Below are 25,781 nucleotides of genomic sequence, written 5' to 3'. Positions count from 1 at the left end.
GATTTTAAACAAAAATTTTCGGCGAGATTTTCCCCATCCACGCCGACAGAATGCAGCTCGAATACGTCCTGTCAACAAGACAAAGAGACAGTTTCTATTCTATCTGAAGAGGTCAAAGCTGCCGTAGTGAACTTAGTTACGCAGCGCTTTGAAATCAACCAACTGTCTGAAGACAATGCAAAGCAACTTCAACGTTGTGATGTCCTGACTGATGAATTGCACGGGTCTAGAGAGGAGATCAAGATTAAAAGTAATAACACGCACGAAACTACATGCAGGGTGTATACATGGACAAGGAAAAAAAATTCCCGGATTTTTCCCGGATTTCCCGGTTGAAAATACACTTTCTCCTGGGTGAAAATACACTTTTTCCATTTAAAGTGACAGTATACTTTTCCTCAGCACTGTAAAACTTCTCAGTCCTTAGAATGTTTATGGTTTTCTACACAGGCATAGAATTTGCACTTTAGAAAATGAAACCCAGGAGGAATGAAAACACGTTTTGGAAAGATCTTTGATGTGCAGCAACATGTACGCTACATTGTTTCGTGTTACAGAGGTATAAATTCGAATTCCACCAAACAGTGCATGTCACTTTCCGAAGCAATGAAATCAAGATTGCGATGCGCTTTTGTAAGCCAGTCATGGCTCATGTCACGTGATCTCACCAGCTGATCACAGGACACGTGATGTAGTCAACCAATAGCAATATCACTCTTAAGTAGCGTGAACACACAAAAAAGAAAAGTTAATTGTTTAAATTAATATACATAGTATTGCTACAACAAAAACAAAGCTTTCATAAATAATATTGGTCTTGAAGATTAAAAAGCTGCAAGAGAAGCTAAGCTTCCACATATAAGGCTGATCTTTTTGCGTGTGTTACACTTTAAGATACATCACACAAATGTACCAGTAAAATTTTTAATAACGACGTTAATGTCTGATCTTCTGGGCTCGAAATTCTTCTAGATGGTTGTCCTCAAAGAGTTGATTTTTAAATGAGAGTCAAACGCTCTGTGATTTAAGAAATTCATCGTACATTCTCGCACATACTTCATCTTGCGTAAAAGGAAATTTACTTTGAAAGTAACACTTTTCAAGCCACCATTCGCAATATTTTCCCATGACCTGTTAGAAATAGGTTCGTTTAAGCAGTTGCCAGAGAGTGCCAGATAACAGGTATCACTGCGCCTGCGCAGCTACGATGACGCGTGAAGCCCACATCTTCGTACGTGTAAAACGTTAAAAGATCTTGCATTATGTCATAAAAGAAACAAGACATCAAAGGATACTTCAAGAGCATCGGAATTTCGTGAACCACACTAAAATGCATAATTCGGCTTAAAGTGCACAATCGTTATGTCCAGATTCGGATGTAAATTTTCTTGAGTACCAGTACTGTATTATCTAATGTTTGGTTCTTTATTATGGCATAATTCCATACGAGCTAGAAGATGGAAAACGTGCACTTGAAATGCAAGTTGAAACTAGCCAACAGTGTGAAATTAAACACTTCATTTCAAATAAATTGACTGCCTCTGAGCAAAAGATTAATAAAAGCCAAATCGTTTTAGCGAACCGACAAAAATAAGTTCATTGTTCTGCAAGGCGATTAATGCTTGACTGTCAGAAAGGTAGAAATAAAACCTCAAACTAACAACATATTTTAGCCTTCCATAATTATGCAAATGTATTTTAATTCATTTGGTAGCTCCCGGCCACAGAAATCCATTTTGTTTTCATTTAATGTGAGAGCAATAAACGAAGAGGAAACAGCAAAATCACTAAACGTAAGCACAGGTCACGTGGAGACTATCCACCGCCCCACTACAACTCAGAGTGCTCTGTGCATCAGCCCCAGATCTACGATATGTTTCTGAACCGGAGAAATTTAGATAGTGGCTCCCAGCCGCACGTCTGTAGCCAGAAGCGGGAGAAGGTACTACTCATATGCGACTCAACTGCGCATGCGAAAGAGCCCGCCCGCAACTGCTCAAATGAATCTAATGTGAACAGCTGTCATGTCACGCTCACTGGAGGCAATTTGTTGTTAGGAAGCACTGCATATTCTTCCTAAAGGCTTTGACACACTTTGGTTGGCAGACGCCTGTATGAGCACTGTGGTTTGTTGTTGTATATGGCGCATTTCCCTTGTGACTTTTAAGGTTTTTTTTTTTTTTTTCAGCAGCATTATTCTGCAGAAGCGGGATGCAGTAATATCCTTCGTTAGAGTATTGGTTCTTACCAGTCAAAATCCCAGTTTTCTGCCGGATGAAAAAATTCCCGGATCTCCCGGGGGAGTACAATATTAAGGAAACAGCCTTTATGATGATGATTAAGGATACTCAAATAAGTATTTGTGTCACCATTGGAATGCCCACTGGCTTTCAAATGGCTAGATAAAGTAGACTTACAATTATTAAGGCCCCAATGTTTCTTGGACCAGAAGTTAAAAGTGCACCCCGTCTGACTGAAGTAGAGGATTTGGCAATCATTACACTTAATTTTATAAATGCCAGAACCCATGTGGCAGTTGTTGGTCCTAGCTTTGTGATGCCCATATTGAAGACTGCATGTATCTACTATGACAAATGCTGCTGTGACACCAGCTTTTTTGAGCCATCGACCATCTTATGTGACTAAAGAGGCTATTTTACTATATGAATTACATGGGATGTACTTGTCGATGAGTGTCAAGGTAATTACTTGGATTACCGCGAAGTCCTTTATGTTGCAATTGCTAGATAATGGGATCCACAGCATGAATTGGGTATCCATTAGAGCTCACAGTTTACTTGATAATTTCAAGTTCATTTTCCAAACAATGGAAACTCAAGATAGGAATATTGACAATGTAAGAAAAAAATAGATTGCTATTTACCATGAAGATTAGATGTTAAGCTGCAGACAGACACAGTTAAAAGACACTTACACACAACTTTTTGGCACAGCCTTCATACACAAGAGAAACACACACTATTCATACACACAAGCACGCACACCTCATGCACCTTGACCACCAACTCCAGCAGTTCGAGCTGCAACAAAGAGTCCTACAACAAGATGGACCAGTTCAACCTGACAAGAAAGAATATAGCAGTAAAATGGGCAATAGTAACATGAGGGAAATTTATGAAGTAGTACAATAGTACAGTAGTGAATGTCAAATAACTCCTACTTTTAAGACAAGTACAGGATTCAGTAGTGTCTTCTGTGATTTTGACTCTCTGGGGAAAATCTTGGTGAAGAAGATCACATAGTAACTAAGTGGGTGAATGGGTGGGGAGGATGGGGTATGAGGGGGATGGAGGGAGGGAGCAATTTGTATCATAGCTACAGGTGACAATGAGGCCTGATGACCAGTGAAGACATGTTTGAAGATGCCTCAGACAGCGGTGAGATATCAAACTGATTGTCAATAACCACACTGCCCAACTATCAGGAGTGATGGTCTTGGGTGCCATTTCTTGTCATAGCACAATCCCTTTGCTGTCATTCACAGGATTCCTTACAGCATAGCAATATAATGACTACATTCTACATCTGTTTCCCTGCCCTTCACAGCAAGCCATCAGGGGCTTACATCCAGCAAGGTAATGTCCACATGCACATGGTGCATTTTTCTACTGATTGACTTTGTGCTTGCCAAACCCTACATTGGCCAACAAAGTTGCTGGATCTGTCCTCAATTGAGAATGTTTGGAGTATTATGGGCAGGGCCCTCTAACCATCTCAGGATTTTAATTATGTAATACACCAATTGAACAGAATTTGGCACAATATTTTTCAAGAGGACATCCAACAACTCTTATCTATCAATGCCAGGCTGAATAACTGCTTACATGAGGGCCAGAGGTGGACCGACACGTTACTGACTTGCTCAATTTGTGAAGCTCTTTCACTTAAATAAATCATTCATTTTTTCTGAAATTGTACATTTACACACACACAAATGATTACATCCCATTGCCAATTTCCAACCCATTTAGATAATTCCTTAATGGGATGTCATTCCCCTCCCCCTTCCTCTCCTTTCCACCCCAAGTGTACAAAAAGCCACAAATGAGCCAATGGTGGCAAGTTGGATAAAAATAAATTAAACATTATGACATTAAGCATCCACAAAGCAAAAATAGTATCAGATAAAAAAATAAAATGAAAAATACAATTCCTTTGAGAGAAAGGTCCAAGGGGAGATTTGAGCACTATTTTGAAAAAGAATAGTTATTCAGTAGATACATGTTCTTCAGTATGATTTGCTCATTAAGAGCAGATGGAGGGTTCTTGTTTAAGCTGTACATAATTTCCATTTCTTCTAATTAATTATGGACATGGCCTTTATGATGATGAAAAAGTATACTTAAATTAGTATTTGTGTCACTTTTGGGATGCCCACTGGCTTTCAAATGACTAATAAAGTGGAATTAGAGATTATTACAGCCCTGATGCTCCAGGAATCAGAAGTTAAAAGTGCACCACATGTGACTGATGTAGAGGCAATGGCAGTCATTTCACTTCATTTGATAAATGCTTGAGCCCATGTGGCAGTTGTGGGTGCTAGCTTCATTGTGCCCGTATTGAAAATCAGTTCTGTTTGGTATGGTAACAATTTTTGAAGCTCTTTCACTTAAATAAATCATTCATTTTTTTTCTGAAATTGTACATTTACACACACACAAATGATTACATCCCATTACCAATTTCCAACCCATTTAGAAAATTCCTTAATGGGATGTCATTCCCCTCCCCCTTCCTCTCCCTCCCACCCCAAGTGTACAAAAAGCCACAAATGAGCCAATAGTGGCAAGTTGGATAAAAATAAATTAAACATTATGACATTAAGTATCCACAAAGCAAAAATAGTATCAGATAAAAAAATAAAATGAAAAGTACAATTCCTTTGAGAGAAAGGTCCAAGGGGAGATTTGAGCACTACTTCGAAAAAGAATAGTTATTCAGGAGATACATGTGCTTCAGTATGATTTGCTCATTAAGAGCAGATGGAGGGTTCTTGTTTAAGCTGTACATAATTTCTATTTCTTCTAATTAATTATGGACATGGCCTTTATGATGATGAAAAAGTATACTCAAATTAGTATTTGTGTCACCATCTTTAAATTGCTAGATATGGGGGACCAGAGCACAAATTGGGTAGCAATGTACTTGACAATTTCAAGTTCATTTTTCAAACAATGAAAACTCAAAGTAGTAATATCAACAATGTAGGAAATGGTAGATTGCTACTTACCATGAAGATGACACATTAAGTTACAGACAGGCACAATTAAAAGACTCTTACACAAAGCTTTTGCCCAGAACTTTCATCATAAAAAGAGAAACACACTCTACATACACACAAGCAAGCACACCTCACACACACAAGACAGTCAACTCAGCCAACTCAAGCAATGAATTTAGCAGCAGGACTGAAAGGGCAAATGAGTATATTATTAGAAGGTAAAAATTCTTGAACTTTTTGAATATACATATAAGATAACAGACATATGACAGACAATGCCTCTACATTTGTCAAATGGCACACTTTTAACATTCGAGTCATTTGAAAGCCAAAGGCCACTCTAGAAGTGACATGAATAACAATCTGAGCATCCTTCATAATCATCATGAAAGCCACATCCTTAACTTATTAGATGAAATATAGAAATTATGCACAGCTTAAACAAGAACCCTTCATTTACTGTTAATGAGCAAACCACACTTAAATACATGTACCCTCTAAATAATTATTCCTTTTTGAAATAGTACTCAGACCTCACCAGTACGCATGCACCCCCCCACAGATATTCCTCTCAAAGGAATTGTCTTTTTCCTTTTATCTATTTAATTGATGCTATTTTTCCTTTGTGGATGCTTAATGTCATTATGTTTATTTTATTTTTATCCAACTTGCCACTACTGACTCATTTGTGGTTTTTAAACTTTTAATTAAAAAAAAAAATATCTTTTATATAATTTTAACAACTGGTTGGGTGCTCTCACTATTTATGGACAAGTATACAATTTTCACATTATTTTGTATTGTGACAATGTTCATTTAACTATCTTCTGTTCACTTCTGTATTCACCATTTGTTAACGTTCGGGCCAGCAAATCACCTCTTACACTATTTGTCACTGGATGACTTCACTTTCCCTTGTAGTATGATGGTCACTATAATCTGATTTAAACTTGTTGTCACTTGACGTTTAAGCCCCAAAGTACTGTCAGGTCCAATTTGCAGGCAGCTGTCACAGTGCACTGCTCCGCTCTCTGCAGTGACAGCAAATTAAAGCCTGTGTTTTTCACAAAAACCAATGAAAACATTTCAAATTCACATATGATGTAGATCTCTGCCAGGTCTCCTGGCAAGTTAAAAATCTGTTCTTAATTTTTTCTGCATATAAACAGCTTCAAACTTACAACATCATATCTCAAAAACTAATGCTCTCACAGCAAGGCTTTTTTTTCTTTTTTGCTGGTTACCAAAATATTTTGCTCAGTAATGAATCTTTTAAAATTTTCATAATGCGTTGCATTTCCTATACATATTGTTAAGCATGAAGTTTATAGTACTGACTCCTAAAAAAAAAAAAAAAAAAAAAATCAGAAATTTGCATATCACATCACTTTCAGTGCTAACTCTAAGGATGTCAAAAATCTTTTCTTAATTTTAATTAGGGCTGGTGTTACTTTTGTTACTGCTTATCACCCATGAAATAATGTCTTGGTGTCTACACAAAAGGAAATATATTTAAGATGGCTGAACAGCATTCCTTAGCCTCACAACAGGAAAGAGAAATTGATCAAACTAAAGTCACAACCTCATGGTTTCATGGAAGTAAAATGTTATTTAAAGTACACTACACACTACATATTAATCACACAGTGGGAAGATACTGCCTAATTCAAAGGCAGATTCAGTGCAACTGACAGTGTCACTGCTCGTAGTGACAGATACTACCAAGTCTTCAATACACTGTTGCAACATGCCTTCATTATTCCACACTTCCTTTATCACTCCTTTCACATGATCCACTACCTTCTGTCAGTCTTCTTGTGTCACTTTCTCAGCTGCCTCCTTCAAAAGGCATTTCATTTGTGTCAACGTAAATTTCTATTTTCTGCAGCAATATGAAGTTTTACCTTGTGGCACTGATGAGATCGACAACAGTATCGATCTGAGCATCATCTTTGAACCTAGCAAAACATTATCTTTGTGTAGTTCCGCCATCCAGTTCTGTTTAAGCCTTACTTGTGTGCAGAAGTGAATAAATGAACTCCTGATTATAAGGTGTTGTTTGGTGTATCTCACCCGAGCATCCACCTCACTGGTGACCCTGAGTTGTAACATCTTCCGTTTTTGCCATTTTACTGTGTCCACGGCCTCTGTGTCAGTTATTTTCGCGTGTATTACGTCAACACAACATTTGAACAATGGCTTTGGTCCAACGCCCAACGCCGGATTTTGTGATCGACATGCATCATGTTGCAGGTGATGTACACCTGCCAGGTCTGCAACACGATGCCTCTCACTCATCAATTACGCCTATTTCGCCGGACGTTTTCGTGCCTGCAACAATAAGTGAGGTTAGGAGTGTGCATGACTCCGGCTATCAGATGCCTTTGTTCCCATCACATGTGCCCTCCCTCATCGACGGTGCAGTTACCTCTTACGGATCTCTGTGCAGTGCGGGATCAATGCCGATTTCTGCAAATGCTCCATTGGATAACCTACCACTGCCAGGACAACGGTTTGCCACACCACAACCCGTGCAGTACCATGTGGATTCCTACCACGTGGCCGGATCTGCTTTGTTCACAGGCCAACCTCCTCAGCATCCGACCACGCCCACGCCTGCCTCGGTTCAGCATCAGCACATGCCTTCCTGCTTCAATACCTCAGCCTGCAACAGGAACAATGGCTTGTTATCTGTGCCTGACCTCCATCTCCATCCTACTGCTATGCCTCAGTGTTTTGTGCCACGACATTCACCTTATCCGCACACCATTTTGAGTGAAGTGTCTATGAACACTGAACATTCACACATTTTGCCCAACGTTCGACATCATTTTCCTCACTGTGCTTTTGGATAGCACGCAGCTACGCAGCCTCCCTCCAACACAAGTGGTTCCGACTCTGATCACACATAGAGTTTTCCACGGACTGGCACGCGTTATCAAACTTTGAACTTTTTCTCACCTGTTGCCCCCGCACCGGCTCCAGTCGAACTTCTGCAACCGCAATTGACACATTATGGTGTCTCACCCACATTGGCCTCCCGTGTCGCGATGGATCACGCTCAACCATAACGCATCACCTTCACGCTGCCAACCGACCAGCCGTTGTCGCCACATACACTCTCCTGGAATACTGCAGCAACAACAGCTCATTTCAGGCAGTGCCCCAACGAATTCAACTCACCCTGTTCTGCCGAATGTTCTACAATGCTTACCGACACTGCCGCCAATCTATCCCGAAAGGGAAACAATTTGGTTCAAAATTGTGGACGAAGTGTTCGACCATTTCAAACTCGACAAATCAACCAGATTTCTGTGCCTTATCACTCACCTGCATGACCAGGAGGACTTGATTGCTGACCTGGTCAATGCCCTCAGCTACCCGGTACACTCTAGCGAAAAAGACAGTTCTACATCGGCTTGCGCCCTCAACTGAGACAGCAATACAGAAAGTGCTCCACGTCAAGCAAATAGGCAACGTCAACCCTTTACAACTTTGGAGACGGCTACGGGCCCTGGTCAGCGACAATCTACTCTCTGACACAGCTCTCCTCACCATCTGGACAGATAAACTACCTCCCCACATCCGCTTTGCTCTGGCTCAGAGGTCTCCCGAACCTGTCGAGCAACGAATGATAATTTCTGACAAACTACATGAGGCATCACTGCTCTATTTCACCAGCCACTGCCTACCTGGCAAGTCTCAGGTTCAGGCTCCTCATCCCGTGGCTGGACATGGCCGACGCCGCATTGTACCGACCGTTCTGCTCGCTCCGGGACGCAGTATTCAAACAGCTGGGACGTCACCGGCTCCACCCTCGGTCACACCCCCACCTGCAACCAAACCGGCTGCGGCCTCCAAACCTCGGCCACCACCTCTGGCAACGAACTTTCCGCAGGAAATGCAGCTGCACTACCCATACTGTTACTTCCACACACGGTGTGGTGAGGCGGCATGGTACTGCAGACCACCGTACTGCTTCCCAAACGCAAATCGCAGGTAGGTCCGGGTGCCGCCTGCTGCGCACAACATGACAGGCACCTCCCAGTGCTCCATTCTGTCCGTGAACTATCGGATAATTATGGACGACTATATATCAAAGACATTTTGTCGGGATACTTTTTCCTAGTGGACACATGCGTCGATGTTTCGCAGCTGGCTACATCCTTAGTGTCGTCGAACATCCGCCCTCATCATACTTCACTGCAAGCCGTGAATTCTACTAAACTACAATGCTCGGGATCAACCTCCCACGTCATCTCACCCTCCGCAAACTGCAAATTCGAGTGGACTTTTTTAGTGTGCACTATTGAGGAACCTATTCTAGGCATTGACTTCTTGCAACACCACAAACTTTCATCAGACCTAGTGCGAAACACCATGTTTCATCACCTGTTGAAAACTCACTTCCCCAGTGCTCTGTCGAGCAAACCCCCCCGTAACACGTTGGTCTGGGCTCAGTAAGTGTGCTGAATCTGTTTGTAGTCCCAGCAATCGAGCCTCCGTGTGCTTACTTCCCGCTACCCCTCGCAACTGTGCTATCAAGTATACCATAATGTGTACTGACAGTTCCACAAGACCACACCCCCCTAACACTGCAGCATTTGACACTCGGCCGGACACGAGTGTGCATGCGCAACGAGCGTCACGTGGTCCTGTGCTGACAGCTCCTACGCCTCCCCTTGCAGACAGCACTTCAAACTATACAACTTCGGTTTCTGTGCACCGCCGTGCGACTGCCACTGACAACACAAACAGTGCACTCGGACAATGGACTCACTAACGCTTCACGAGCTCTACCGAGCTCACCTGCCCATGGTGCCACTGCTTTGGGCCGACGGCCATCTTGTTATGTTGACTACTGGGACACTTTGCCGCCTTGGCTCCCGTCGGATCCGCCGAGTGGCTCCGAACACCACGACCTCACCTCGCCTGCCCTGCCCACCTCACAATGTAAACAAACTGCCTCCCATGCCACCGGCAACATTTCCATGATAACCAACAGCACAGTTCACAAGCTTCGCCTCACGCCAGGGCCCCCAATCTCCAGTAAACCATGTCGACTTTGTCCCAAACACCTCTCCGACCTTAAAAACCAGATTTATGAACTTCTAAGCTCCGGCATTATCGAACCCTCTGCCAACAGCTGGTCTATGCCCATTCATATGACACCCAAGAAAGACAGGTGCTGGCACATGTGTGGAGACTACCATCGACTAAACGCACGAACAATTATGGACACCTACCCCATTCCCAACATTGCCGACTTTACCAGTTCCCTTGCAGGTGCGACCACGTTCTCTGTCACTGATTGCAAACGGGCCTACCACCACATCCCCATGGCTCCTGAAGACATTGAGAAGACAGCAATCACCACCCCAATCGGGTTATTTCAGTTTTGATTCATGCCCTTCAGGGTAAAAAACGCAACCCAGACCTGGCAATGCTTCATCAATGAAGTGCTATTCGGTCTAAAATTCGGCTTTGCATATGTTGATGACATTCTTGTGTTCAGCTCCTCTTTTGAGGACAAAAATCAACATGTGCAAACTGTTATGGACACTCTTGCGGCAGCTGGCATCGAGACCAACCATGACAAATTGCATCTACATCAACCTGCTGTCACTTTTCTTGGTTTTCGGGTCTCTGCCAATGGCATTTCACCACCCCCTAACAAAGTACAAACAATACTAAACCTACCCAGACCTTCGTCATTCAAAGAGCTCCGGTGCTTTCTGGGGACAGTTAATTATTATCGCCGTCATCTACCTTGGGCTGCAGAGATTCAGGCTCCACTGACGGACGCCTTGGCAGGCACCAACACTTCTGGATCTCGGCCCATTCTGTGGACCCCTGCTATGACTGACTCTTTCACTGCCCTCAAAAATCTTCTTGCCGAGGCCTGCACCGTCGCGCATCCTCATCCCAATGCTCAGCTTTTCATCACCACAGACGCAAGCGATACTGCCCCGTCGGCACTGTCCTGAGCCAGACAGTCGATGGCCAAACTTCCCCTCTGCAGTTCTTCTTGCGCACAGCTCACCAATGCACAACAGAAATATTCCGCGTTTGACAGGGAGTTGCTCATGGACTTCATATCTCAGTTCACCACCGATGTCAGACAAATAAAGGGTGCTGACAATATAGTTGCTGATTTCCTTTCACGAGTCGATGCCGTTCATTCTCTGTTAGACTTCCCTGAACTGCCTAACCTCCAACCCACTGACGAGGACACACAAAACCTGATTTCAGACTCTGCCTCTTCACTACACTTCGTCCGCACCACCTTACCTGGCATTTCTGGTGAGATTTGGTGCGACGACAGTATGGGCACATTATGCCCCCTCATCCCAACCATGCTCCATCAAGCTGTCTTCAACGCACTGCATAATTTGGCCCACCCCGGTTTTCGCGCATCTGCCCGCCTCGTAGCGGAGCGCTTTGTGTGGAGAAACAACAACAAGGGCTGCCAGCAATGGGCACACTCCTGCATCGCGTGCCAATGCTGCAAAGTACACAAGCACACTTCACCCCCCCTTCAGCGCCCTTTCGATCCCTCCTGGGCGTTTCCAGCATATTCACATTGACATTGTCGGCCCTCTCCCCCCCCCCCCCCCCCCCCCCTCTAATGGCTTTCGTTATGTTCTCTCGTCTATCGACCAAACAACTCGCTGGGTTGAGGCTGTCCCCCTCCCCATCCCCAATATCATGGCAGCAACTGTTGCTCGAGCTTTCGTCGAGTCATGGGTATAGTGTTTTGGATGTCCAGCTATCATCACGACTGCCGGGGCAGACAATTTGAGTCGGCCCTGTTCAACTTGATTTGTACCATTTGCGGCATCTGGTGCACCAATACCACAGTGTATCACCCGCAAAGTAACAGGCTAGTTGAGCACTTTCAAGGTGGCACTGGCACTGCACTTTCAAGGCAGCTCTTCGGTGCCAAGGCTCTCTATGGATGAAGGCCCTTCCCCTTGTGCTACTCGGCATTCGTGCAATCTATAAGGAAGACCTCAAAGGCACAATAGCTGAGTTTGTATACGGCCAGAACATTGTTCTCCTTAGCAAACTTGTGAGCCCTTCTGCTTCTCTCCCTCAGTCTGACTTACCTTCCTTCATGGACCACGTCAGACGCCACTTCATCAACCTCCATCTGCCCGCCAGCCATTCCCGCCCTAAGGCTCACGTCCTGAAATCTCTCAACAATTACGAGTACGTCATGCTCTGAGATGACACTGTGCGTGCTCCCCTCCAACCCCCATATACCAGCCCATACCATGTTCTCCAGTGCTCAGCCAACAATATGGTTCAAATGGCTCTGAGCACTATGGGACATAACATCTATGGCCATCAGTCCCCTAGAACTTGGAACTACTTAAACTAGGACATCACACAACAGCCAGTCATCACGAGGCAGAGGAACTCAGCCAACACCTATGGCGTCCAGATAAAAGATTCAGCTGTTACAGTCTCTCTCAACAGACTTAAGCCTGCTCTTGTCGAGCCCACTTCTACACCCCTTCAGGCCATGACCACGCCACTCACTGTCATGGCTCACGACGCTCCGACCACTCCCTCCACGTCGGACTTACTCACTCAGTCAAGTGACTTCCAGCTCCAATCATCAAGCTCTTCTCCAACCTTGTCCACTACTCCAGTCTCTCACACACTGTCGAGTGACCACATGCTCCTCATGTCCAACTTACCTACGATCACGCCCTCGCCACCGGGCCCTTCTCCGGTCCCTTCGACCTCTCCCCCATGGCCTGCCTTGCCCTGTCGAGGTTTCTCATGCTCCCCCCCCCCCCCACCTCCCCCTCCCCCCCATCTTGGAAGTGCCCTCACTCGAGGTGTTTGTGCCTGTCCCCCTGGACATAATCCACGACATCTCTATTATACTACACGATGACACACTTTTCGTCATATGTTTCCCTTCATCCGTTGCTCATGACACAACCTCTGCCATTCCCTGCCACCTGGTGAAATGTGTTCCCCTCTCACCCGACGTCGACCTGGACATGCTTTGTGTGTTCACCACGCCGACCGGAGACATCGTCGTCATCGCTCTGTTCCTCCCGCAAACCGCCGGCCTACCTGTCGCCGCACGACCAGCATGGCCAGTATGATGCCCAACGTCTTCCAGGTTCGGCCGCCAGACCTTTCTTCACGTCATCTACCAACACAGCTCCCCGATGACACTGTCGAGCTGACCGGGGTTCGGCTCCCGCGGACCACCCCTGCTGACACCACAGTCACCCCCCCCCCCCTCCCCCTCCCCCCGGCCTCTCATGCATACTCCACACTGCGGGGGGGGGGGCGGGGGGGGGAGGGGGGGGGCTGCTATGTGGCCCCAATGAGATCGACACCTGTATCGATCTGAGCATCATCTTTGAACCTAGCAAAACACTATCTTTGTGTAGTTCCGCCATCCATTTCTCTGTAATCCCTATTTGTCTACATCTACATCTACATCTACATGATTACTCTGCAATTCACATTTAAGTGCTTGGCAGAGGGTTCATCGAACCACAATCGTACTATCTCCCTACCATTCCACTCCCAAACAGCAGGCGGGAAAAACGAACACCTAAACCTTTCTGTTCGAGCTCTGATTTCTCTGATTTTATCTCGATGATCATTCCTACCTAGGGTGGTTGGGCTCAACAAAATATTTTCGCATTCGGAAGAGAAAGTTGGTGACTGAAATTTCGTAAATAGATCTCGCCGCGACGAAAAACGTCTTTGCTTTAATGACTTCCATCCCAACTCGCGTATCATATCGGCCACGTGATAATACAAAACGAGCTGCCCTTTTTTGTACCCTTTCGATGTCCTCCGTCAATCCCACCTGGTAAGGATCCCACACCGCGCAGCAATATTCTAACAGAGGACGAACGAGCGTAGTGTAAGCTGTCTCTTTAGTGGGCTTGTTGCATCTTCTAAGTGTCCTGCCAATGAAATGCAACCTTTGGATCGTCTTCCCCACAATATTATCTATGCGGTCTTTCCAACTGAAGTTTTTCGTAATTTTAACACCGACGTACTTAGTTGAATTGACAGCCTTGAGAATTGTACTATTTATCGAGTAATCGAATTCCAATGGATTTCTTTTGGAACTCATGTGGATCACCTCACACTCTTCGTTATTTAGCGTCAACTGCCACCTGCCACACCATACAGCAATCTTTTGTAAATCGCTTTGCAACTGATACTGGTCTTCGGATGACCTTACTAGACGGTAAATTACAGCATCATCTGCGAACAACCTAAGAGAAGTCCTCAGATTGTCATCCAGGTCATTTATATAGATCAGGAACAGCAGAGGTCCCAGGACGCTTCCCTGGGGAACACCTGATATCACTTCAGTTTTACTCGATGATTTGCCATCTATTACTACGAACTGTGACCTTCCTGACACGAAATCATGAATCCAGTCGCACAACTGAGATGATACCCCACAGACCCGCATCTTAATTAGAAGTCGCTTGTGAGGAACAGTGTCAAAAGCTCTCTGGAAATCTAGAAATATGGAATCAACTTGAGATCCCCTGTCGATAGCGGCCATTACTTTGTGTGAATAAAGAGCTAGCTGCCTTGCACAAGAACGACGTTTTCTGAAACCATGCTGATTACGTATCAATAGATCATTCCCTTCGAGGTGATTCATAATGTTTGTATACAGTATACGCTCCAAAACCCTACTGCAAACCGACGTCAATGATATAGGTCTGTAGTTCGATGGATTACTCCTACTACCCTTCTTAAACACTGGTGCAACCTGCGCAATTTTCCAATCTGCAGGTACAGATCTATTGGTGAGCGAGCGGTTGGATATGATTGCTAAGTAGGGAGCTATTGTATCAGTGTAATCTGAAAGGAACCTAATCGGTATACAATCTGGACCTGAAGACTTGCCTGTATCAAGCGATTTGAGTTGCTTCACAACCCCTAAGGTATCTACTTCTAAGAAACTCATGTTACCACTGTTCGTGTTTCAAATTCTGGAATATTCCATTCGTCTTCCCTGGTGAAGGAATTTTGGAAAACTGCGTTCAATAACTCCACTTTAGCGGCACAGGCGTTGGTAACAGCACCATCGGCACTGCACAGCGAAGGTATTGACTGCGTCTTGCCGCTTGTGTACTTTACATACGACCAGAATTTCTTCGAATTTTCTACCAAATTTCGAGACAATGTTTCGTTGTGGAACCTATTAAAGGCATCTCGCATTGAAGTCCGTGCGAAATTTTGCGCGTCTGTAAATTTTAGCCAATCTTCAGGATTTCGCGTTCTCCTGAACTTCGCATGCTTTTTCCGTTGCCTCTGCAACAGCGTTCGGACCTGTTTTGAGTACCATGGGGGATCAGTTCCATCTCTTACCAATTTATGAGGTATGAATCTCTCAATTTCTGTTGCTACTATATCTTCGAATTTGAGCCACATCTCGTCTACATTTGCATAGCCAGTTCAGAAGGAATGGAGATTGTCTCTTAGGAAGGCTTCTGGTGACACTTTATCCGCTTTTTTAAATAAAATTATTTTGCGTTTGTTTCTGGTGGATTTCGAAGAAATGGTATTGAGCCTAGCTATAACGACCTTGTGATCACTAATCCCTGTATCAGTCATGATGCTCTCTATTAGCTCTGGACTGCTTGTGGCTAAGAGATCAAGTGTGTTTTTGCAACCATTTACAATTCGCGAGGGGTTCGTGGACTAACTGCTTGAAATAATTTTCGAAGAAAGCATTTAGGACAATCTCGGAAGATGTTTTCTGCCTACCACCGGTTTTGAACAAGTATTTTTGCCAACATATCGAGGGAAGGTTGAAGTCCCCACCAACTATAACCGTATGAGTGGGGTATTTATTTGTTACGAGACTCAAATTTTCTCTGAACTGTTCAGCAACTATATCATCGGAGTCTGTGGGTCGGTAGAAGGAGCCAATTATTAACTTAGTTCGGTTGTTAAGTATAACCTCCACACCTACCAATTCGCATGGAGTATCTACTTCGACTTCACTACAAGGTAAACCACTACTGACAGACACAAACACTCCACCACCAATTCTGCCTAATCTATCTTTCCTGAACACCGTCTGAGACTTTGTAAAAATTTCCACTCAACTTATTTCAGGCTTTAGCCAGCTTTCTGTACCTATAACGATTTCAGCTTCACTTGTGTGAAGAGGTAAATAAATAAACTCCTGATTATAAGGTGTTGTTTGGTGTATCTCACCCGAGCATCCACCTCAACCTAATACAACCTAATAGTTTTATTCTATTGAAGTGGCATTGGTAGGGAGGCAATCTGAGCACTTTATGCTTGCATTTTTTTGCTGTTTAATCAACAATTTAAACTGTGTTCTTTCATTTGTGTTGCAATACTTGTCAAGTTGCTGTCAAATTATATCTTGCATTTCTCTAGCTAACAAAAAATATCATATTTCTTCATTGTCTTTGTATAACTGAATTGTATGAAGTATTATTTGTAACAATTACACATTTGTTTTGTTAAGTTCTGAAGCACAGTGTTTTCAAACTATTTCACAAAAGTATTGTGATTCATGTCTTTGTTGTGGTCACAGGTCTTGTCTGAATTAAATACATAGAAGCAATCAATCAGAAATGAAACCTTTTGATTTTCCAGCTTGTGCTTCAATTATTCTTTTTCCTCTGCTGATCACAGCTGACATATTTCCACTGTTGGTATTGCCTGTCTACCCTCTTTCTAAACTGTGTCCCACATTCACCTACGTTTAATCAAGCCAAACAATATCATCAAAATCTGTCCCTACAAATTCACTAAAACAACCGCATTGCCAGGCTGCAATATCTCAGTGTTCCTTTAGCTTGCAGCCAGAAATGGATTTATATGGCAACCCTAACTTTTTCACAACTCGAAAAAAAGGACAATCTGCTACCTTGAAACAAGTCAGCTGCTACAACGAGAACTTGTAGCTGTCTGAATGTCAGATAATACTGCCTTGAATAATATGTGTATATCTGATCATGAATTGTGTCTTTCTGAAAAAGAGTAGAGATTTGTGAGTCTCTTCTTGCAATGCAACACAACCGCCCCCGCCCCCCCCCCCCCCCCCGGTCTTTACAAAATGACTGACTGCATATAATCAACGCCATGTCTGATGCTTTTTGAAAGTTTCTTTGGAGTGTGTAGCCTCAGTCTCTCAGTCTGCCCCTCTTTCAAATACTTTAATCACACATTGGAAGGCACATGAAGCTAAATAACATGCAAGTCTCTCACCACAATGGCTCGCTGAGGACTGACTGGCACAATTTCTTAGACAGTGCAGTGGAATTGGCAATGCAATGGGAGTCAATAGTGCCAGGCTCCTATTGGTTTCTTTGTGGTGAAAGACATGCAGACTGCTAACTGTCAAGTGATAACTGGTTTAAATCAGACAACAGCCTCCACGTACAGCTGCCTTTTAGAACAAATAAACCTTTTTACAACTGAACCAGTAGATTATTGACTCTAGTATGAAGCTCAGTTACAAATGGTTTCTAACCAACTCTCACTTTTTTTAAAAAAAAAGTTGTATAGACACTTAGTTTCAAGTATATTAAAAAAACAGCACTTGAGTTGTCTAAGAGATGGAGTGGTGAATTTCCTCAGAGTAACTGGTTTTCTTGCATTATACAGGTACACATAAAAAATTAGCTACTGCAAAATATTTCCAACAATTAACAAAATGAGCTTATTTGCAGTAGCATGAGCAACAGACCTTGGCGTTGGTGGGGTTGCTTGCATGCCTCAGTGATAAAGGTAGCCATACCATAGGTGCAACCACAATGGAGGGTATCTTTTAAGAGACCAGACAAATGTGTGGTTACTAAAGAAGGGTAGCAGACTTTTCAGTTGTTGCAGGGGCAACCGTCTGTATGGCTGACTGATCTGGTCTTGTAACATCAACCAAAATAGGCTGGCTGTACTGGCACTACAAATGGCTAAAAGCAAGGGGAAACTGCAGCTGTAATTTTTCCTCAGCTTTACTGTATGGTTAAATGATGATGGGATCCTCTCGGGTAAAAGATTTCAGAGATGAAATGGTCCCCCATTTGGATCTCTGAGTAGATCTACTCAAGAAGATGTCAGGATCAGGAGAAATAAAACTGGCATTCTACAGATCAGAGTGTACAGTCTTAGATCCCTTGATTGGGCAGATAAGCTAGAAAATTGAAGAAGAAAAATGGTTGGGTTGACATTAGATATAGTGGAATTAGTGAAATTCCATGATGGGAGGAACAGGACATCTGGTCAGGCGAATACAGGGTCATAAACACAAAATCCAATAGATGTAATGCAAGAATAGGTTTAATGATGAGTAAGAAAATTGGAATGCGAGTGAGCTACTACGAACAGCATAGTGAATGCACTATTGTAGTCAAGACAGACACAAATCAAATACCTACCACACTTGTAAAACTTTATATGCCAACTAACTCCACAGATGGCAAAGAGACTGAAGAAATGTACAATTTGTAAAACTTTGCTTCCGCCATTTGCCAATAGCTGGTGACAATGGTAAGTAGCGGTCAAAAGAAACAGATCACAGCTGTTAGGCAGTTAGCTTGGACCTCAGTCAACATAAACTCATTCAAACATTAGTCGATTTGTGTCTGCATCATAAAGTTGTTCTTGATTGAAAATGTCAATTTACAAGCCTAATGCTTGTCATTTGTGGGAGGTGTTACTGTTTTGTTTCAGTATGAAGAAAACAGCGGCTGAGCCTTATCAAATGCCCTCAAGTATGTATGGGAAGGATGCTATAAGTGAAAGAACATGTCATGAGCAGTTTCAATGCTTCAAGAACAGTGATTTTAACATCATAAACTGGCATAGTGGTGGAAGAGAGAATGTTTTCAAAGATGCAGAATTGGAGACATTGCTGAGTGAAGACTCATGTCAAACTCAAGAAGAATTGGCACAATTACTGGGAGTGACACAGTAAGCCATTTAAAAATGTCTCAAGGCTATGGGCATGATTCAGAAAGAAGTAACTTGGGTCCTGTGTGAGCTGAAACCAAGAGACATTGAACGGCGTTTTTATGTTTGTGAACAGTTGCTTCAGAGGCAAAAATGGAGGGATTTCTGCATTGCATTGTGACCGGGGATGAAAAATGGGTTCATTACAATAACCCTACACACAAAAAATCATGGGGATATCCCAGCAATGTTTACATGTTGACAGCCAAACCGAATATTCACAGCTCCCAGATCATGCTCTGCATTTGGTGGGACCAGCTTGGCTTGAAACAATCACAGCAGCTCATTATCGAATGCAATTAATACATTTGAGCAGAGCATTAAAAGACAAATGGCTGCAATACAGCGAGAGGCATGATAAAGTGAAAAGTGATTTTGCAGCATGACAACGCTCGACCCCACATTGCAAAAGAGGTCAAAACATACTTGGAAACGTTAAATGGGAAGTTCTATCTCACCCACTGTATTCTTCAGACATTGCTCCCTCTATCACCTGTTTACATCAATGGCGCATGGCCTGGCTGACCAACACTTCCAATCTCATGAAGAAGTCAAAAATTGGATTGATTCATGGATCGCTTCAAAAGATGAACAATTTTTTTGACACAGGATTCTTACACTGCTCAAAAGATGGGAGAAAGTAGTGGCCAGTGGTGGAAAATACTTTGAATGATACATGTGTAACCAATTTGTTTCATTAAAGCCTCAAATGTTGGGGAAAAATGGCAGAAGCAAAGTTGTACACATTGTATGATGACACAAAATAAATTATTCAGATAGTTAAGGTAGATGAAAAAGAATGAAAGAGGAAGCTGCCCGGAAGAATTTTGCACAGAGTATGATTAAATTACTGCTTACACTTTGTTTAAGAATCATGAAAGAAGGTTGTACTTGTGGAGAGACCTGGAGACACTGGAAGGTTTCAGATGGATTATATAATGGCGAGACAGAGATTTTGGAACCCAATTTTAAATTGTAAGATCTTCCAGGGGCAGCTGTGGACTCTGATCACAATTTATTGGTTATGAACTGTGGGTTAAAACTAAAGAAACTGTGAAAAGGTAGGAAATTGAGGACATGTGACCTGGATAAATTGAAAGAATCAGAGAGCGTTAACCAGTGGTTGACAAGAACAGGGGAAAGGAGTGCAGTACAAGAGGAATGGAATAGCAAATGCAGCTTAGGCAAAAAGACAAGGCCTCATATAAATCCTTGGATAACACAAGAGATACTGTATTTAATTAATGAAAGGAGAAAATATAAAAATGCAGTGAATGAAGCAGGTTAAAAGGAATATAAATGCCTAAAATGTCACATTGATGGGAAGTGCAGAATGGCTGAACAGGAGTGGCTAGAGGACAAATGTAAGGATTTAGAAGTATGTTTCACTAGGGGAAATATGGACACTGCCTACAGGAAAATTAAAGAGGCCTTTTGAGAAAAGAGAAGCAGCTGTATGAATATCAAGAGCTCAGAGGGAAAGCCAGTCCTAAGCTTCAAAGGGAGAGTTGATAGGTGGAAAGAGTATATGGAAGATCTATACAAGGTCCGTGAACCTGCACACAATATTACAGAAATGGAAGAGGATGTAGACAAAGATGAAATGGGAGATATGATAATGTGAGAAGAATTTGACAGAGTACTGAAAGACCTAAGTTGAAACAGTTCCCTGTGGGTAGACGATATTCCATCAGAGCCACTAATAGCCTTAAGTTGTGAAAAGTCATCATTACAAAATACTAACACCAATTCTCTACAGAAGAATGGAAAAACTTGTGGAAGATGACTTTGGGGAATATCAGTTTGGATATTGTAGAAATGTAGGAACATGAAAGGCAATACTGACCCTACAACTTATCTTAGAAGATAGGCTTATCCCTTACTTCAGAGGTACCTGAAACACTCAGGAGAGTACAGCAGCTGTCAGAAACATTGGTAACTCCATGAAGAAATAGTGTCTACCAGCACTGGCATTCAAAAACAGTTAACCTTCAAATTGTTTGCACAGCAGTAGTAAGATGCGAATGCACAACACTGGGCATTAAAGGGTTAAGATAAGGCAGAGCTACATTTACAGCATTTGTAGACTCAAAGAAAGCTTTTTACAATACTGACTGGAACATAGACTTTGAAATTCTGAAGGTAGCAGGGGTAAAACACAGAGAGTGAAAGATTACTTATGACTTGCACAGAAACCAGACAGCAGTTATAAGAGTTAAGAGGCATGAAAGACAAGCTGTAGCTGAGAAGGGAATGACATGGTGTTGTAGCCTATCCCTGATGTTAAATCTGTACATTGAGCAAGCAGTAAAGGAAACCAAAGAAAAATTTGGAGTAGGAATTAAAGTCGAGGGAGCAGAAATAAAAACTTTGAGGTTTACCAGATGAAGGTGAGGAACTTAGATTAGGAAACGAGACACTGAAAGTAGTAGATGAGTTTTATTATATGGGCAGCAAAGTAACTGGTGACGGTCAAAGTAGGTAGGATATAAAATGTAGACTGGCAATTGTAAGAAAAGTATTTCTGTAGAAGAGAAATTTGTTAGTGTCATATATAGACTTAAGTTTTAGGATGTCTTTTCTGAAGGCATTTGTCTGGAGTGTAGCCATGTAGGATGTGAAATGCGGGCAATAAACAGTTTAGACAGGAACAGAAGCTTTCAAAATGTTGTGCTACAGAAGAATACTGAAGATTAGATGGGTAGATCATTTAACTAAGGAGGAGGTACAGAATAGAAGTGGGAAGACAAGAAATTTGTAGTGCAATTTGACTAAAAGAAGGGATCAGTTGATAGGACACATTGTAAGACATAAAGGGATCACCAATTTACTACTGAAGGGAAGTGTGTAGGAGAGGGAGAGGGGGGGGGGGGAGGGGTGATTAAAAATCATAGACGGAGGCCAAGAAGTGAATACAGTAAGCAGATACAGAGGGATGTAGGTTTCAGTAGTTATTCAGAGATGAAAGGGCTTGCACAGAATAGAGTAACAAGGAGAGCTGCATCAAACCAGGCTTTGGACTGAAGATCACAGCAACAACAACAGCAGCAATAATTGGTTGTTAGTATACTTCAAACAAGTTGCATCTAGTGGCTGATCTTATAAATAAATATGTAACTAAACTCTTTTATCATCCCTAAAGGTGCTCCTTCAACATGACATTTACAGAACACAATGTTTAAATGGATAAAAATGGTCCATTATGTTGCAAACCAAGAGTGTCCTGAAAAACAGTTTGTTACTTACATACTGATGGCATATGTGCTGAATGTTCACTAGAGCCACAGAAGGTCACACCATTTTTATTCATTTTGCTTATGTGCTTTCAGCACCTGTAAGCACTTGAAAATGATCTAAGGCTGAAATTGGAATCATGGAAATTATAACAAATAGTACAGTTGATGGTGAATATGATGTCATTTAAAAACTTTAAAAATTGCATCCAAGTCAACGGACCATCCGTATTGTTTGACATTTTAATGTTAATGTTTATAACTCAAGCCAGAAGATGATCTGTCACTGTTCAAATATAAAACTTTGATTATATCTTACTGTTATTTGGTTTTAATATCAGCAAGGATACTATCTAGTGAGTCTTAAAGTTTCCTACTATAATGCATTGTGTTCTCGTTACATACTACAATACTGTTAACTCTACAAACCTTTCAATGTGCGAACAGCAATATGAATTCATAATAGTATTAAAAATATCTACAATTTCAGTATCAGCCTCATATCCAATGAACTTCAGATTGTTTGCATTCTCCAGTTCATAATCCAGTTGAGTAAGTTTGATCTGTGAATCACAGGAACGTTTACTTAGTGCAGAACAGTAATTTATATGCGTATGAACCTTCATTATTCTAAATTCTATCAAGTAGAGTGCTTACCTTTCTCATTGTTGAGAGAAAGGCCATATACTCTGCAACTTCAGCATCCCAGTTTTTTACTTCAATTGATAAGTAGTCAAGTCTTGTCTTTATATCATCACGTTGCAAATTACATTTCGGTTCTTCACCTCTCTCAAGCTATAATATAATGAAGCTTTCAGTTTTGAGCCTTTCGTTTAGAAAAAACATACAAAGGAAATAATAAGCACAACATTATTTTCTATTGATCTCCACTCCTAAATGTGAAGCACTATTACAATACAGCCAACAAATGTATGCATATATATGGAAAGAGACCACTCAGAGGATACAGCCTTGTTAATGTCTTCATACTTATTGGGATACTCTTAAGACACTGTTGATGAAAAGTTATGGTTTCAAAACAATGAAAATAACAATTAACTGATAGAAGGAAAAATTTACATTTTATGGAAGTATGATAGTCCTGGGTGGAATATGACCACAGAAAGAGTAAAGATAACCTCTACTCACTATATGACCTGTACATTTGGAGCCCCACACCTTGCTAAAACTGCAAATCTGTTAAATACATAATTATTAATATGACATGTTTACAATACTCGGTGTATAGATGAAGTACTGAAGAAGCTGCAGGTACCTTAAGAAGACTCAAATCATTGCCAAGCTTCTGGACAATATCCATAATATAACTAACAGACTAATAAAAACTTACACAAGCAGGATTACATTTTCTGGCTTGCAGGATAAGATTAATAGTTAGACAGACCAAACTAGAGTGTAGGAGCTGGAATGGGGAAATGGAGGATCAAGGACAGTGATGGGTTAGTGCAGTTTGAGACCAGGAGTGTCATGGGATCAAAGCACATGTTGTAAGGGCAGTTTCCATTTCCACAACCCACAGAAGTTAGTACTGGGGAAGAGGATCAAAATGGCATGGATCATACAACAGCCAATGAAATTGAGTATGTTGTGATCAGTAGCATGCTCTGCCACATGGTGGTCAACTCTCCTCCCACATCAATCCAATTTCTTACTTCATTATCATCTTACGATAGAGCAGTAACAACATCCTCCATTGGGGTTTTGATTATCTTTCACAGTGCCTAATAAAGGGACATCCTTTTGAAAAGTCTCCTAACCTCTCCCAAAATGTCATACTGGTACACACTCAGTCTATGAAATATTCTGGTCCCTCTTTATGTTACAACTAAATCCAACTACTTGCCACATGCGTTATAACCCTGTGTAAACCAAGCTGCACGATCTGTTCTATTACAGTCCCAGCAAAGGCATATGCTATCCTATCAGAGATCACAGTAATTTGTGAAAGCAATCATGTCACACTTGCACACTTCCTTTCAAGTGAGTGTGATCACTGACCAGCTGTCCACACGAATGACTGACCACCATAAAATTGTACCCAGGAACAAAGTTGACCACCCAATGGCAGAGCATGCAACTGAGTGCAACATACTAAACTTCAACAGTTGCTTCACAAGTCCCACAAATACTGTTTCTCTGTATTGTGCAGTTTGTAGCTTTCCTTACAATACACCAGCCGATTTTATAACCTTTCTGGCCTCAACCTCTGCTAAGTGCCTTCTGAATGATGGGTAAGGAAACACAAAAAGTACAGGGCATTTTCTTCTAGCATAGACCTACATGTAAAGTACTTGTGGATAGCTAAAGGCACTGATAACATCATATATTACTTTGAAATACAGAAGGAAGCTCAGAGTTTAACATGTTAACAACAGTACGATCATTAGAGTTGGAGAGCTAGCTTGTTGTTTTGTTTTGTTCTTTCTCTTCAGTCAGTCAAAAAAATATTTATGATCATAGACTATACTGAGTAAGACAAATATTTGTGATCATAAGCTGTTCTGCTTATCAGATATTGTCAAACAATGGAGTGTTGCTATCTTCCAGGTGACCATGTCACCCCTCATCAACAAGGAAAAGACCAAAAAACATAACATCTACAACAGAAATGCCCAGTGTCTTCAAACGAGAACAGTAAGTTTTCATGTACTTAGACACAAAATTTAATAAACTATTTTCACTTTCATAAGTACCAAAGTAAACTGATTGAGAACAATTTTAAATAAAATGCGTATTTCTATACAACTTTAACTCATTAGTACTCTTTTTTGTCGATTGAAGACAGTTCACTCTTTCGTCAGTATTACAATTTATGCTACTCTCAACCAACAATGGGCTTTTGCTGTTGTAAAGTAAGCTTTCCGTCAACAATGGGTACCACTGTTATCACTCTGTTACAGTTATTCAGTTGAAGACTGTTAACAGAAGTGGAGGGCTTTGCAGAGCCTGGTGGTTATTCCTATTTTCATTTCTGTAGCTGCACCTAAGGTAAGGATTGCTGTCATTTTCTGGCTGCTGTGTAATATAATACTGTAATATTTTTTAGTACTCATGAAAGTGAAAATAGTTTATTAAATATTGTGTCTAAGTACATGAAAACTTACTGTTCTTGTTTGAAGACACTGGGCATTTCTGTTGTAGATGTTATGTTTTTTGGTCTTTTCAGATTTCTTTGTCATGGCTTGCCATGTTTCGAAAACTGTTGAACAGGCAGTAGAACACTTATTTTCTGAAGAAATAGAAGCAGATATAGTAGCTGTACCTTCAGCTGTGGATGTGCA

Source organism: Schistocerca piceifrons, chromosome 6 (genome assembly GCF_021461385.2).
Source record: "Schistocerca piceifrons isolate TAMUIC-IGC-003096 chromosome 6, iqSchPice1.1, whole genome shotgun sequence".
NCBI classification, from domain to species: Eukaryota; Metazoa; Arthropoda; class Insecta; order Orthoptera; family Acrididae; genus Schistocerca; species Schistocerca piceifrons.
This window is presented reverse-complemented; position numbering follows the sequence as displayed.